The sequence below is a fragment of the Oryctolagus cuniculus genome, chromosome 15, assembly GCF_051225735.1.
Source record: "Oryctolagus cuniculus isolate XC-2025 breed Fujian yellow rabbit chromosome 15, ASM5122573v1, whole genome shotgun sequence".
In the NCBI taxonomy this organism is placed as follows: Eukaryota; Metazoa; Chordata; class Mammalia; order Lagomorpha; family Leporidae; genus Oryctolagus; species Oryctolagus cuniculus.
Genome location: NC_142881.1, coordinates 78398514 through 78413159, shown reverse-complemented (window position 1 = coordinate 78413159; position 14646 = coordinate 78398514). Strand labels below are relative to the sequence as shown.

The 14646-nt window shown below is 49.6% G+C and overlaps 1 protein-coding gene and 1 pseudogene across 2 annotated transcripts in view; one reads left to right on the top strand and one right to left on the bottom strand.

Moving 5' to 3' along the window:
* Positions 1-14646, top strand: part of GRID1 (glutamate ionotropic receptor delta type subunit 1) — a 760175-nt gene that overhangs the window by 567025 nt on the left and 178504 nt on the right. The gene's annotated exons all lie outside the window — the stretch shown is intronic.
* Positions 11581-14034, bottom strand: LOC103351328 (hexokinase-1 pseudogene; annotated as a pseudogene).

Here is a 14646-nt window from a genome sequence, read left to right as displayed (position 1 = left end):
TTGGTGCACAGCAGATGTTCCACTCTTCCTGGATACTCATGAAAACTTACATTTTATTTGCACAGCTGAGTTCAGAGTTTTTATCTTTTCAGGAGTTGTCAAGAATTCATAAAGGCTCCAAATGCTGAAGCCTTTAAAAGCTTCAGGTTAGCAGTGCTATTAGATCATCCTGTGCCCCGGGTGCTGAAGCCACATCACATGAGTGTGAGTTCTTAGTAGGAAAATATACCCACTTCTGCTTCCTGCTTTCCGCTGAGCACCTTGCTGCTTCAGGTGGGACTCAATGGCCCTGCTTGGGTTCGGTACCCATGAGAAGCAGCTCCAAATGGCAGGGGTATTCCACCAAAGCCTGGACTCTCAGCAAAGTAGAATGGTTTTTGCACAGGACATCCAGGCTTACCTGCTACTTCTTGGGCCTCTTAGGGGAGAGAAAAGAGGAAAATTGGGGAGTCTATGCCTGAGAAGGCGCGGAATGTGCTGCAAATACACATGAAGTCTTGACCTGTGCCTCACAGCTCTCGCAGTGAGTGACCAGCCTTATACGATTTCCCAAGACACAAACTGGCTTGCAAGTAGAAGGGTGTTTGTCTCTCATAGACTGCTGACTAGTTCTGGTTGAGCAGATGAATGGAGCAAGCCCACGATGGACAAAAGGAGAGAACTAAGTTGAAAGTGGCCTGTGAGCCAGGCAGAGGGCCAAGTGTATTTCTCATGCAATTTCCTCTAACTTTCCTTACAATATGGGAAGTATGAGGCACTGTCTCTGTAGCTGAGTTGCTCAAATCATGCTAAAAATAATAATAATGTCTAAAATCGATTGAGTGCTTGCCTAATGTCAGATATTTGATAAGGCCAAACCATATCCCTCCCTCTGGCCAAATGCATATGTCAGAATTAATTGTGGGAACCCCTTGCCAACTTACATTGGACAGAGCTATTAAGCATCAACCCCCAGTGAAGTGCTACTAACAAAAGTGGGTGTTAGAATGCTGTTGTATACATCCATGTTGACAACCATGGTTACTACCATGGTCCCGGTGAGACTGCCCATGCCCCAGGGCTTGAGAACGAGGTGGTGGCAGGGGCAAGAGAGAGCAAGTCTCCATACCACATGCTGGGGGCTGCTTCTTTCCTGCACTAATTCTATTTTTTAAGATATATATTTATTTGAAAGTCAGAGTTACACAGAGAGAGGAGAGGCAGAGAGAGAGAGAGAGGTCTTCCATCCAATGGTTCACTCCCCAATTGGCTGCAACGGCTGGAGCTGTGCCAATCCAAAGCCAGGAGCCAGGAGCTCCTTCCGGGTCTGCCACATGGGGGCAGGGACCCAAGGACTTGGGCTATTTTTACTGCTTTCCCAGGCCACAGCAGAGAGCTGGATCAGAACCAGCACCCATATGGGATGCCGGCACTTCAGGCCAGAGAGTTAACCCACTGCGCCACAGCACCAGCCCCCATTGCACTAATTCTTTACCTGGCGTGGCAGGGTGCCCTCAGTGGCGGAAGACACTTTCACTCTATTAGGTTGAAAATGCCATCACTAATTAGCTGGGATTACAGGCTGGAGTGATGTAGCGGAGGCCTGGGGACTTAACTTTATAGACGTGGAATTGAAGGGAAAAATACATTTTCCAAACTCATTTTAAAAATAGTTTCCCTTGGAAATTAAAACCATTAAATGTACATCATTATGCAGATCAGTATTCACGCTTTAAAGAAACATAATTTTGCCTTCGTTTAATTTGTTTCTCCAAGACCTAATTATGGATTGGATAAAAAAATGCTATTTTTCTATCCCTGTGCAAATCGCCTTTTACCACCCAGGAGGACAGTTCTCTTTGGTTAAAGAGGGTTGTTTCCACGCAGTGATTACTCAAGGGAAAGTCAGGGAGATGTGTTCCAAAGAGAGTGGATGGTTTGTGAAGACAGAGAAGCCCAACAAGTGTGACCCTTTCCAGCAGGGAGCAGAGGTGCAGAGATGGGGAATGTCTAGGATGGGGTTTCAGGGCTCCCCCCTGAAAAAAAAACAGGTGCATTTGGCTGCCTGTCCAGACTCTGGTTGTCAGGGTGCAGTAGACCCAAGGCTGTCCCAAGAGTCAACAGGAATGTTTTTGGACCCATCAGGGAGCAGCAGGGAGGCAGAGGAAGGAAAAGGCACTCAGCGGCCTTGAGCCACATCCAGAGGCAAGGCGGAAGACAGTGCCTCTGCAGAATCACTTTGCTTCATGGGAAGTGTTGATGCTAACAACCTGATGGAGGCCGAGACCCGGAGATCAGAGTGGGTTCCGGTTAGGAGCATGACAATGGCAGGCATTTGTGTCACATTCAGTACATGCCAGGCATGATTTTAAGCACTTCACAGACATCAATGTGTGTCCTCCCAACAGCTCCAAGAGGCAAGCACTGTTATTATCTGTATTACATAGATGAAGGCTTAGAAGCACACAGTGGTTAGGTAGCCTTCCCCCTAGCAAATGGTGAGAGTGGAATAATCTTAGGGGAGTCGGCTTCCCCAGCTTTGGCCACTCCACTGTACTGTCTGTCAGCATCAGCAGAGCACTCATGCGTGGGTAAGTGCTATAGCTATGTGGGTACATTTGATCCCACCCATAGCTCTATGGGGAAGACAGGACTGTGGTAAGAGCTGCTATTCCGATGGTCCCCAGTGTATCATACATTCTCCAAGTCCCCTTCAGCCTGGGCCACCCTGTAATCCACTTGATCAACAGAATGCTACAGAACTGATACATGACAGGGCTGGGCCTCAATCTTTAGATCCTGGACATCCCCTCATTTGGCCCCAAAGTGAGCTGTCACATGCAAAGTCTGAGTACCCTGAAGCCACAATGTTCAGCAATGAAGAGAGGCTGTGTGCAGGGAAACTGAGGCCCTAGCCTGCAACCCCTACTGAGCTCCTGGTTGGTAGCTCCACCAAGTCTCCAGCCGTGTGAGTGAAGTCATGTGAATGAAGCCGTGTGAGTGAAGCAAGAGTCTCTGTAGCCACCATGGTCCGCCATGGCTGATAGCACATGGAGCAGAGATGAGCCATTGCCAAACTCTGTCCAAATTGCAAGAGCGTGTTCTAATAAATAAAACAATGGTGAGTGATTGTTGCCTTAAGCTACTGTTTTTGCAATGATTTTATGATGCAGATAGAGATCATTGAAATGGTTATTAACTTCACTTTACAGATGAAAAATCTAGGGTACAAAGAAGCCTTGGAACTTGCCCAAAATGATATGACCAAGAAGCGGCAGGTGCAGAAACTGAAGCAGAGTGTGAGTGCAGAGCTGCACATGGTTCTCTTCTTCCTTTGAGGAGAGCCTGGGGAAGCCTCCCCCTTAGAATGCTTCCCAGTGTAGGAATGTGCTTCAGGGTTCACTGAGCTCCAAGAATGCCCCAGACACATTTTAGCAGGCTTATCATGTGATCTTATATAAAGCAGGTGGATATGACTGTTCCTACCTTGCAGATAGGAAAACCAAGGCTTGAGCATTCAAGTAATGCGTTCAGGTTTGCACAGAATAGTTTGAGGTGGAACTAGACTTGAACTGGTTGCAGCTCAACCACCCTTCATAGCACACAGTCCAACCACACCTCCTGTAACCCCTCTGCACTGGCTCTGTCATACTGTGTGAGCCCTCCCACCCTTTCTCTAATAAGCTCAGCCACCATCCTGGGGATGCTTTGAATGTCAGACCACCCAAAATGTAGTATCCTCTTATTGTTTCCTCTTCAGACACCACTAAGTCATTATTCCCAGCCATGCCAACCCCTGTGGTGGGCAGGTGGGAGGATTTTCTGCCCTCACTCCACTCGTGTGCAGATTGGGCATGAGCCCCTCAGCATCTTGGGGACCAGAGGCTTGCTTGCACCAACTGTGTTAAGGAGTTGACTCCAGGTGGGCTGTGCAGGGAAGTGTTCCTAAGTGAGGGGCTGGGTGTTTTCCTAGCGAGAGCAGGTGACAGAATTTTGAGTTAGAGGCACTGAGGTAGTGCCTATGGAACCACCGCTGGTGGAGGAACATCCGCTGAGTGGATGCATCTTGAGCTCTGGGGCTTCCCCTTGTTGGCTTGGTGTGCTTCTCACACCTTAGATCCTGCTCTTGGCTCAGGGCATATCCCAGAAGCCAGGGCCCTGGAAGGGTAATGTGAGAGTAGCTATGAGACCATGGGCACATTGTGACCAGAAAAGGCGGTCATCGGTCCCTTAACTGGAAGCCCACTTTTGCTTCAATCTGCTCATAGTACATGGAGTTGGTAACCGTGCCTACCTTAGAAGGGTATCACCACAACTAGAGAGTTCATGTATTTGGAAACAAAAAATTACTTTTTTTCTTTCCTGTCTTCCTTTGGCAGAAAAAGAGGGAGGGAGGGAGAGAGAGAGAGAGAATCTGCTGCTTCACTCTCCCAAAACCTGCAACAGCTATGGATGGGCCAGGTCAGAGCAAAGAGCAGGAAGCTAGAATCACAACCCCAGCCTCCCACATGGGTGACAGGGACCCAGCTGCTACAACCATCACCATTGCCTACCAGGGTTTGTCTGCTGTGGCAGGAAGCTGTTGCCAAGAACCAGAACTGGGAATCAAACTAAATACTGTGATATGTGATGCAGGCATCCCAGTCTTAGCTGCCTCAACTGCTACGCTACACATCTGCTCCAGGAGTTCATACCTGTGTGGTTGTCAGAGCAGCACCTGGCATGACGTGTGTGTTTGGGGACTAAGAAGGATGGAACACACAGCTCTGTGTATAGGACAAATGGATACATGGCTGAACACTTGTGGCTGGGGATGAGAAAGAGCAGATGTGGTGTAAGCTGGGGACAGAGTGCAGGTGAATAGCACAGGTGAGGGTTGTTTCCAAGCAGTGCCCCACCCTGCATGCCCTTGCATCTGCACAGAGGCTTCTGCAAGGTTGGGATATCATGGCCCTCATTTGAGGGATGAGATGACTGAGACCCCGGGCCAGGGGAGGGGCCTGTGCCACCACAGAGGGGGTTTCTCCTAGTTCTTTCCCATCTAGCTCAGCAGGAGTGGGGCCTCTGGATGGGCCTGGGTGATGGAGCTCCTACAGCCCCCACTGCATGTGCGTTTGGGCTTGCTTCGTCTTCTGTGTTCCCTGCAGAGGTGCCCAGGTGACCTGCACAGAGGCACTGTGGCAGAGCCTGAGAAGGGAACGTGGCATCTCCTCCGGCTCATTTCAGTGTGCTCACCCTTAGCCACATGAATCCACTGCTCCTCCCCTGTAGAGCAGAGGCTGACGGGGCCCTGGGAATCCCAGCTGGCTGTGACTTGCTCTCACCATTGGAGCATGGTAGAAGTGACACAGCAGATGTTCTGCAGCCTCTGTGGACTACACAGCTTCTGCCTTACACTGCAGAGCTCCGGATGGAATCTATGGCATGGGCAGAAAAAGACCAATTCAACTCCATGGTCTTAGCTGACCCCAGCTACCCATCGATCTGCCACGGAGTGTCAGTCCCTTAGCTCCCTGACTTGTCGAAAGCAAGAAAAGGCAGCTGCTTTAAGTCCCTAGGTTCAGGGTGGTTCCTTCTGCTGCCGTGGGTAACTGAAATACCTGTGCAGGTCACACCAGAGTCTGGGTGCCTTTCTCCACCAGCTTCGGAACAAGGGACTCTCAAGAACATGTTTCCTGAGGAGAACAGGAGGAGCTGGTGAGAGGCAAAGACTGAAAACTCACAGGCACATGATTAGGCGACTCCAATTACCGGGAATGGCTGTCGGGTGCAGAAAGACTCAGCCGATTCAAAAGCTCTCTAGGAGAAAATCAGGACGATTAGGAAACTAAATTCAGCACCTCTGATATGCCGCTCATTTCCTACGCAGCCTGCAAATAACCCTTTGAGGTAAGGAAGGCTGTAGTTTCGTTATTCTGCAGGTGGAGAAATCCTCATAGCAACAAGGAGGCTCCGTTATGGGCTCAAGGTCACCCAGTCTGTAATGTGAGGAAGTAGAATTTGAGCTCAAGTTTGACTCAAGGCCATCCTCTATCCACTGTGCCTGTTGTCCCTGCCTCTTGGAGGGATCTCTTCCCACAGCACTGTGTCTTTCCCTGCCATTGCCTTGAGGATGCCCTTCCTTTAACCAGCAGTGGTCTTCATGCCCTTCTCTGTAACGTCAGTGCTCCTTTAATCAGTGGCTCTGTGGATGATTCAGTGGAAGGAGCAACTCTGTGATCCCTTGCCTGGATTTGGAAAAACGACACTTCTGTTGGAAGGAGCCCCTGCCTCCACTCTGTTGAAGTGTCTGGGTGGTCATGTAGGCTGATGGGATGTGGATCTTGGCTACAGACTGAAGTTTCACTAGATGGCTGATCTCATGGGTGAGAAGGTCCCAGCACTGAGTGAAGCGGAGTGGAATTAGAGCATCTCTTTATAGATCTTTGGTCCTGCAAGCTTGAGAAGGAAATTGCATGCGTGGACGCTAGTGCTGGTGGGGAAGTGCCCCGAGGAGCTTGCCTGCATCCACGTAGACCACTCTGGTGCAGGCTGGAGCCGTGACTGATAGGCATATTGGCAGAATACCTGACACCCTTGTGGGTATGAGAGGAAAGCAGGCCTGGGAGGAGTGGCTGTGCGGTTGTATTCTTTTCCTTCCCTGCTTGCCCAGAGACCCTGTGCATGGTTTCCGGTTGCTTCTCAGGGTCTGATGAGGTGCCCTACCCTACATACCTTGGGATGTAGCTGCAGCATGTGACACTCCTTAGCTGAAGTCTGGAATCCGCTCTTCTGCACAGAACTTCTGGCCAGCAACACCCTCTTGTTTCCAGGTCATCTCTTTCATTGTTTTGGGGAGAAGGACCCAAGGAACTGGCACATGGTGCTCCTTGTGCATTTTCTATGTCGGGGATACATGGCCTGAATCTCAAAGTAGTTTATGTCTTTGCCTCTGCATTGCAGGCCTCTGTCCTGGCCTTCCTGCTCTGGCTGGGCAGTACCCTCCCTCTGTCCACATGCATCTGTCCAGGGGTCACGCATGCTTGTGTTTCTCAACTCTTTGTAGTAAAGGGATGAGTGGTTTTATTTTCAATCTGTCTACAACTCTTCCTTTCATAAAGCCTAGTAACAGGCATTTCAAAAAATAAAATAAAATGAATACAAAATAGAAAAAATACAAACCTCTCCCTGTAGAGTGAAATGAGATGGCATAGTGTTATCTTTGAGACTGCCAGAAGTTTTCATTTCTCTACTTTATCTCATTGAGGCCTGGAGATAGTTTGAGGGCTGATGCTGGCCCACAGATTACACTCTCAGTAGCACTGAAGTGTGGAATGTGGGATACCCCAGGGGACAAGTGGAGATTTCAGAAGGTGTATGGTTTGCTAGAGCTCCCTGTGTTTTTATTTGATTTCAATTATTTGTAATGCATTGTAATTCATATTTATCTGGTAAAGGGTTGATGCATAATATTGTTTTAAGTACAAAAACCCTTAGAGGAATGGAAAACTAGCTTAAATTATTTGTAATAATTTTGTAAAAATTTGCAATAATTTTGTAATAACTTGCTAAGTAACACTGGCAAGGCAAGTGTGGATAACAGCAGGAAAACAGCAGAGTGGGCATTTCTTCAGATTGTTGTCTGAGCTCCCTGTCAGCAATGCTTTGAGTTAAAAAACAAAGGTGGGCATTTGGCCTAGCGGTTGACACCACTTGGGATGCCCACATCCCATGTAAGAGGGCCTGGGTTTAAGTCCTGGCTCTGTTCCCAATTCTGCCTCCCTGCTAATGTGCACCCTATTGGGGGACAGGGGTTGTAGCAGTGATGACTCAAGTTCATGGGTTCCTGCAACCCAAGTGGGAGACCTGGATTAAGTTCCCAGCTCCTGGCTTCAGCCTGGTGCAGCTTCTGGGCAGTGAATCAGCGGATGGGAGTTCTCTGCCTCTAGCTCTAGCTCTTTCTCTCCATCTTGCTGCCTCTCAAATAAAATAAATGAATAATGTTTTATTCTGACATGGCAAGAAGCTGATTTTAAAATTCTAATTTTCAAAAGAATGTTTTAAAATATCAAATTAAACTGACACTCTTTAACGATGGACTTTGCCTTAAGTATATGGGAGAACTTAAAAAATGCTGTAATAATGTAGGTGAGATTGCAGTAGAGGGGCCAGCATTGTGGAACAGTGGGTGAAACCAGTCCGGTGCTGCCAGTATCCCACATTGGAGCACCAGTTCAGCTCCGTGGTAATGTGCCTGGGAAGGCATTAGAAGATGTCCCAAGGGCTTGGGCCCCTGCAGCCACAGGGGAGACTCAGATGGAGTTTCAGGCTCCTGGCTTCAGCCTAACCCAGATCTGGCTGCTGCAGGCACTTGGGGAGTGCACCAGTGGACTGAAGATTGGTCTCTCTTTCTCTTTTGGTCACTCTCTTTCTCTCTCAACCTATCTTTCAAGTAAATAAAATAAGTCTTTGAAAACTTTGAAAATAAGATTAAAATGTGGACCGTGTTTCCCAACATAAGCTCTGTCAAGTTCAAGACACTTTTGTAAGTGATGCGTGCAGCCATTTAGTTTATCTCTAAATAAGTGAGAGTCCTGGGCTTTTAACCCGTGCTCATGCGATCTTTTCTACACAATTCACTGAAGAAAAATGGGTTCCTTTAAAGAGTTCTTAAGATTAGAAGACAAAGTCAGAAGGAGCCAAATCAAAGGCCCAATGATTTTCCTTTAAAACACTTGCAGAATTGCCCTTTTTGGTAAGAAGTCTGAGCAGGAGCATTGTGGTGGTGGAGAAGGATTTGCTGATAAAGCTTTGCCAGGCATCTTGCTGCTAAAGCCTTGGCTGACATCTCCAAAGCAGACTCAAAATAAGCACAGGTTATCATTCTTAGACCCTCCAAAAAGCCAACCAGAAAAATGCCTAGAACATCCCCCAAACTGTTGCTGCAGCCTTTGCCCTTGACCAGTTGAGCCCCTTTTGCTTTGACTGGACCACTCCCACCTCTCGGTAGCCGCTGCTTGCATTGTGCTTTGCCTTTGGGATCATACCAGTAAAGCCAGGTTTCATCTCCTGTTGCCCTTCTTGGAAGAAATGCTTCAGCATCTTGATCCTCATTATTTAGCATTTCCATTGGAAGTTCTGTCTTGTCTGCTGCTGACTATGGAGCAGAAAATTTGGCCTGCTTTAATTTTTCAGCCGGGATTGTGTAAGCTAATTGAATTGAGATGTAGGTGGTGTTTTGTACCATCTCACCTGGTTAGCATTGGTCCTCTTCAATTAGGGCATGGACAGGGTTAATTTCTGCCTCACAAATTGAGGTGGATGAGCTGCTGCAACAGACAATGCATCCATGTGTGAACTGCTGATTTCTTTGGGGGCGTTGTCCTCCTGCACTTTTTGGTGCTTTCACCATTCTCCCATCAAGCTTTGCCACAGACCTGCTGTTTATTCTTACTAGGCATTTAGCAGAATTTCTGTTGCTTTGTTAGGGGCTCTCTCTCTCTCTCTTAAGAAGATTTATTTATTTATTTGAAATGCAAAGTTAGAGAGAAAGAGCTCTTCCATCTGCTGATTCACTCCTCAAAACACAGATGGCCGCAGCAGCTGGGGCTTGGCCAGCTTGCAGAAAGGATCCTAGAATTCCATCCAGGGCTCCCATGTGGATGGCAGGAGCCCATGCACTTAAGCCATCCTCCACTGCTTTCCTAGATGTGGTAGCAGGGAACTGGATCAGAAAAGGAGAAGCCGGGACTCAAACCATCACCCATATGGGAGACTGGCATTGTAGTTGGCTGTTTAACCTGCTGAGCCACAGTGCCAGTCCCTTTAGGGCTGTTCTTCTTAGTGCTTTGAACTAGATCTTGTGCAGGCATGGCATCACAAGTTAGTATGTGTTCACTTTGGTGCAAAACATAGAAATACATGCATGATTTTTTTCATAATATATGTTTTCCACCAATTTTTGAAGAACCCTCATATACTGGGTCTTGAAATAGTCATGTTGGGTTCCTGAACTAGGACCCCGACACGTCGAGATGCGCACCCCAAAGACTCAGATTCCAAACCAGTAGATGCAACACACAAGAGGATTTATTCAACGTCTGCGCAGACGGGCCCCTCAACAGCACAAAGCCATCCAAAGAAGAAGCCCCAAACAGTTGTTAATGAGCATTTTTAAAGGGAAAAACCACATAATTTACTTAATACACACAATTTACACGCTAATTGGAGGGTTTAAATGATACACACACGATTTACACACTGATTGGAGGATTTAAATGAGGGGGTTAGTGGAGGGAAAATTTTTCTGGCTATCACAGGAGTCACTTTAAGACTTTAGGGTGGGATATCTGCTGCTCACCAGAAGGTGCTCTGCAACTAGGAGTTATCACAAAGCCTGGAGGCGGGGTTCCTGCTGCTAACCACATCTCAAGTGACAGCTGGTGCCTAGGGCTCTTTCTAGGAACTAGCACACTAAGTAGGGCAAAGGTTACTTCTAAGAACTAACTCACTAAGTAGGACAAAGGTTACTTCATCTGGGCCGGAGGGGAATGGCTCTTCATCCCCCTCTTTTTCTTATGGGCAAATTTTAATCTTAAAATTTATGTGCTTCCTTTGTTCCAGAGGGGTTGGTACTGTTGGGTGAGTACTAGAGCTTGCACAGTAGACACCAGGCTTCGTATGAACTGGAGTAAACAGTTGAGGATGCACAGACCAAAGGTTAGAATCAGGAGGATAATGAGGGGGCCCATGATTGAGGATACAAGGGTGGTCAGCCAGGGTTTTGTGTTAAACCATCCTTCAAACCAGCCTTGTTGAGCCTCTCGTTCCCTACGCCTCTTGTCCAGCCTAGCTCTAAGTTTTGTCATGGAGTCTTCTATGACTCCTGAGTGGTCGACGTAAAAACAGCACTCCTCGCCTAGGGCTGCACAGAGGCCACCCTTCTCTAGGAAGAGTAGGTCAAGCCCTCTTCTGTTCTGAAGGACCACTTCGGACAGAGAAGTAAGAGATTCTTTTAGCCTGGTTATGGATTGTTCTAGGGCCTGAATGTCCTCATCAATGGCCCCTTTCAGTTCATTGTAGTATTGAGGACCTTTAACTAGGGCCGTTACCCCAGTCCCCACTCCCGCCAGACCTAATAGGACTGCCAAGGTTAGGGAGGCCGGCTCTCTGTGGAAACGGGTGGGATGTTTGTCATAGAACTCTTCTAGGGTGTTAGTCGGATGGTACATTATTGGGGACACCAGCCGCACCATAACGCAATAATCCTGGGTGGCATTAAGAACTGAGGGAGACACACAAGGAGTGATCCCATATTACAAGCCCACCAATTGCCGTAGCCCGGGCTAACATAAGCATAAGTTGCTAACTGTACACTGGGGATGGTGTTGTTACATAGTTGGGCATGGGACGGGGGAAGGTTCCCCACACAGGTTCCCTGACCGGAGACCTGGGTCAAAGTGAGCCTGGGCTGCATTCTTTCCCATGGGCATTAAACACCTCTAGTAGCGTTGTAGGGTTCGGTGACTGCTATGCCTTCATAATATGGTGGACTGGAGGTCAGGCAAAGCCAGCAAGAGGAGGTCAGGTTGGGATTGTTATGATTAATAATGGAATAAGCCCCTTTTATGAGGTTGTTTAACCCAGCTGCTGGAGGATGGCCCACACCTGGAGCAGCGCCAGCCGGTCGCTCTCGATCTGAGAGAGGAACTTGGTCTCAAAGATGCCCCTCGTCTTGAGTGGCTCGGAGACCTGCCCACGGAAGAGGAAGCCCTTCTTGAAGTCGATGAGGATGTTGCAGACGATCTCCCCCAGGTACATGCCGCTGATCATCTTCTCGTACCTCTGCTTCCCAGCGTTTAGAGAATATTCGTCCACCAGTCGGTCATAGATGGTTCTGATGTCATCCAGACAACCGTTGTCACCAAAGGCGCCCCACTCCATGTTGATGCACATCTGCCCCTCGTTCCCCTCCAGCATCTCCACGTTCCTCATCTCCTCCATGTAGCAGGCATTGCAGCCCGTCCCTACAATAAGTCCAACCTCGCAGGTGGGCTCCTCGTATGCACAGGTCATCATGGTGCCCACCGTGTCATTGACCATGGCCACCACATCCAGGTCAAATTCCTCTCTCCTTTTGATGGCGTCCCTCAGTAAAGTGGCTACGTCATGGCCCACGCAGTCAGTTGCCTTGAAGCCTTTGGTCCAGGTGACCAAGATTCCCGCGTCCAGACTCGTCTGCTTGCAGGGGAACGAGAATGTGAAGCCCAGTGGCATCCGCGGGCCCTTGATTCCCATGTAGTCCAGGAAGTTGGAGATGCAGGAGATGATGTGGTCGAACAGCTCTTCCCCAGTGCCCTGCATGATCTCCAGAGGGATGGCATAGATCTTGTTTTGCATCTCCACTGTGTGCTTCTTCCCGCTACGGATTTTCACCAACAGGACGCGGAAGTTCGTTCCTCTGAGATCCAGGGCCAAGAAGTCACCGTTCTCGGTGCCGTCGGGGGTGCTGCGGACGAAGGAGGGCAGCATCTTGACCACGGCCTTGTCGTGCGTCTGCCTCCTCAGCCCCGCCTCCATCTCGGTCCGCATCCTCTTCTTCACCTCCAGCAGCATCTCCTTGGTGAGGCGGAAGTAGGCCAGGGTCTCCTCTATCTGCCAGTGCTGCTCAGCCAGGCGGTAGGCCACCGCCATCACCATGGCAGCCCCCTTGCTGCTGCCACTCTCCGACAGCAGGAAGCGCACATCGGAGTCAGGCACCAGGCGCCTCAGGGTCTTGTGGAAACGCCGGGAATACTGTGGGTGTGTCTTGTACAGAGAGCCGTCGACACCAACGGTGGTGCGTAGCCGGGGCGTGCCCTTGTTGTCCCGCAGGCGGTTCAAGATGGCGCCCAGCGTGGCAGCCGCCAGGTTGGCCGAGCGGAACGAGACAATGGTGCACACATGCTGAACGGAAATACAGTCATCGTCGGACGGCTCCACTCCCAGGCGGGTCAGGATCTCTTTGGCGTTGTGGAGGCCTTCCTTATTCTTTTTGATGGCTGACACGTCGCTGGTGTTGGACTTCCCTCGGGTGAGCAGCTCTGGGGTGATTCGCCCTTCGAACAAGAGGCCCTCTTTGGCCATCTTGACCTGGATCAGCCGGACCAGCTCCCCCATGTACATGCCACTGACCATCTTCTCGAACAGCTGCTTCCCCGGGTTGAGCAAGCCCCGGTCGATCTCCCTGTCAAACTCAGTGCGGATGTCTTCCAGGGCGCCGTCGTTGCCGAAGGCCCCCCACTCCGTGTTGATGCACATCCTGCCCTCGTCACCCTCCACCAGGTCGATGTGCCTCAGCTCCTCCATGTAGCACGCGTTGGTGCCGGTGCCAATAATCAGGCCGACTTCACACTGCTGGTCGTCGTAGCCACATGTCATCATGGTCCCCACCGTGTCGTTCACCACAGCCACGATGTTGGCGTCATAGTCCCCTCGCTTTTTGATGGCTTTGTTCAGCAGCTTGACCACATCTGCCCCTTCCACGCCGCTCGCCTTGAATCGCTTTGTCCAGGTGATCAGGACAGCCTCGTCTATTTTTGATTGTCGGCAAGGGAACGAGAAGGTGAATCCCACGGGCAGTTTGTTGTCCTTGATGTTCCTTTTCTCCATGAAGTCTCCCAGGCATTCAGCAACATGATCGAAAAGCTGGCTCCCGCTGCCATGCACGATGTTCTCGGGGGTTTCGTAGGCCTCGGACTCCATGTGGACATTCTGCTTCTTCTCGTGATTCACTTGCACCCACAGAATCCGAAAGGAAGACCCCCCGAGATCCAGGGCGATGAAATCTCCCTTTTCAGAACCATCAGGAATGGACCTTACAAACGTTGGCAACATCTTGACTGTGGCTGTTGGGTTAAAATCCTGGGAGAGGCCATTCTTCATCTCCTTCTTGAAGCGAGTCATGATATCTACCAGAGTTTCATCAGAGAGCCGCATGGCGTAGAGATACTTGTCAATCTTCTTGATCTGGTCATCCTTGATCTCGGTGAAGTAGCAGGCCAGGAGCTGCGCGGCGATCATGCTGGCGGCCGGGCGCGCGGAGCGGCAGGTGGGCGGCCGGGCAAGCAGTGGTCCAGTTAGTGAAGGAGGTTTTGCTGTTAGAGGGGATGGTGCTTCCATTTGGCTGATGTTCAGAGGAGATGAGGCTTTTGCATGGGGCGCTACAGATGTATAAACTCCTCGGGTTGGGGTATTATGGCTTGGGGTGGTTGTTCAAGCCCGGACAGTTGCCCCTTTTTTTGCATTTTAATAGTGGGGGTCCTTGTTCTGCTAGGACCGGGTTGGGTCCTACTGGCACTGGGTTTGGGCTCTTTATGCTCAGCCAAATTGTAAAAATGAGACCCTTATCATGGCCATTTTGGTACAATCGGAGGCCCCATTGTTTACCTGCTACCCACTTTTGGTAGTTTTGTCCTGCTTCTGTGAAGGTTATGCTAAGGAGGTTACTTGTAGGACCCCCCCCCCCTTGGTGGGCCCCGCATAACCCTAATGAGATCCAGTTGGAAAAGGGTTTCTAGTACGTAGTTCCCGTGGTTTTGCAACCCCAAGCCTTGCAAAAGAATTGTTCTTCCCCGCCACAATTACGTTTGTAGGAGTCCTTTCTATCTCTCTGGGAGCACACATAAAAGTCATAGGTTTGGAGGGAGG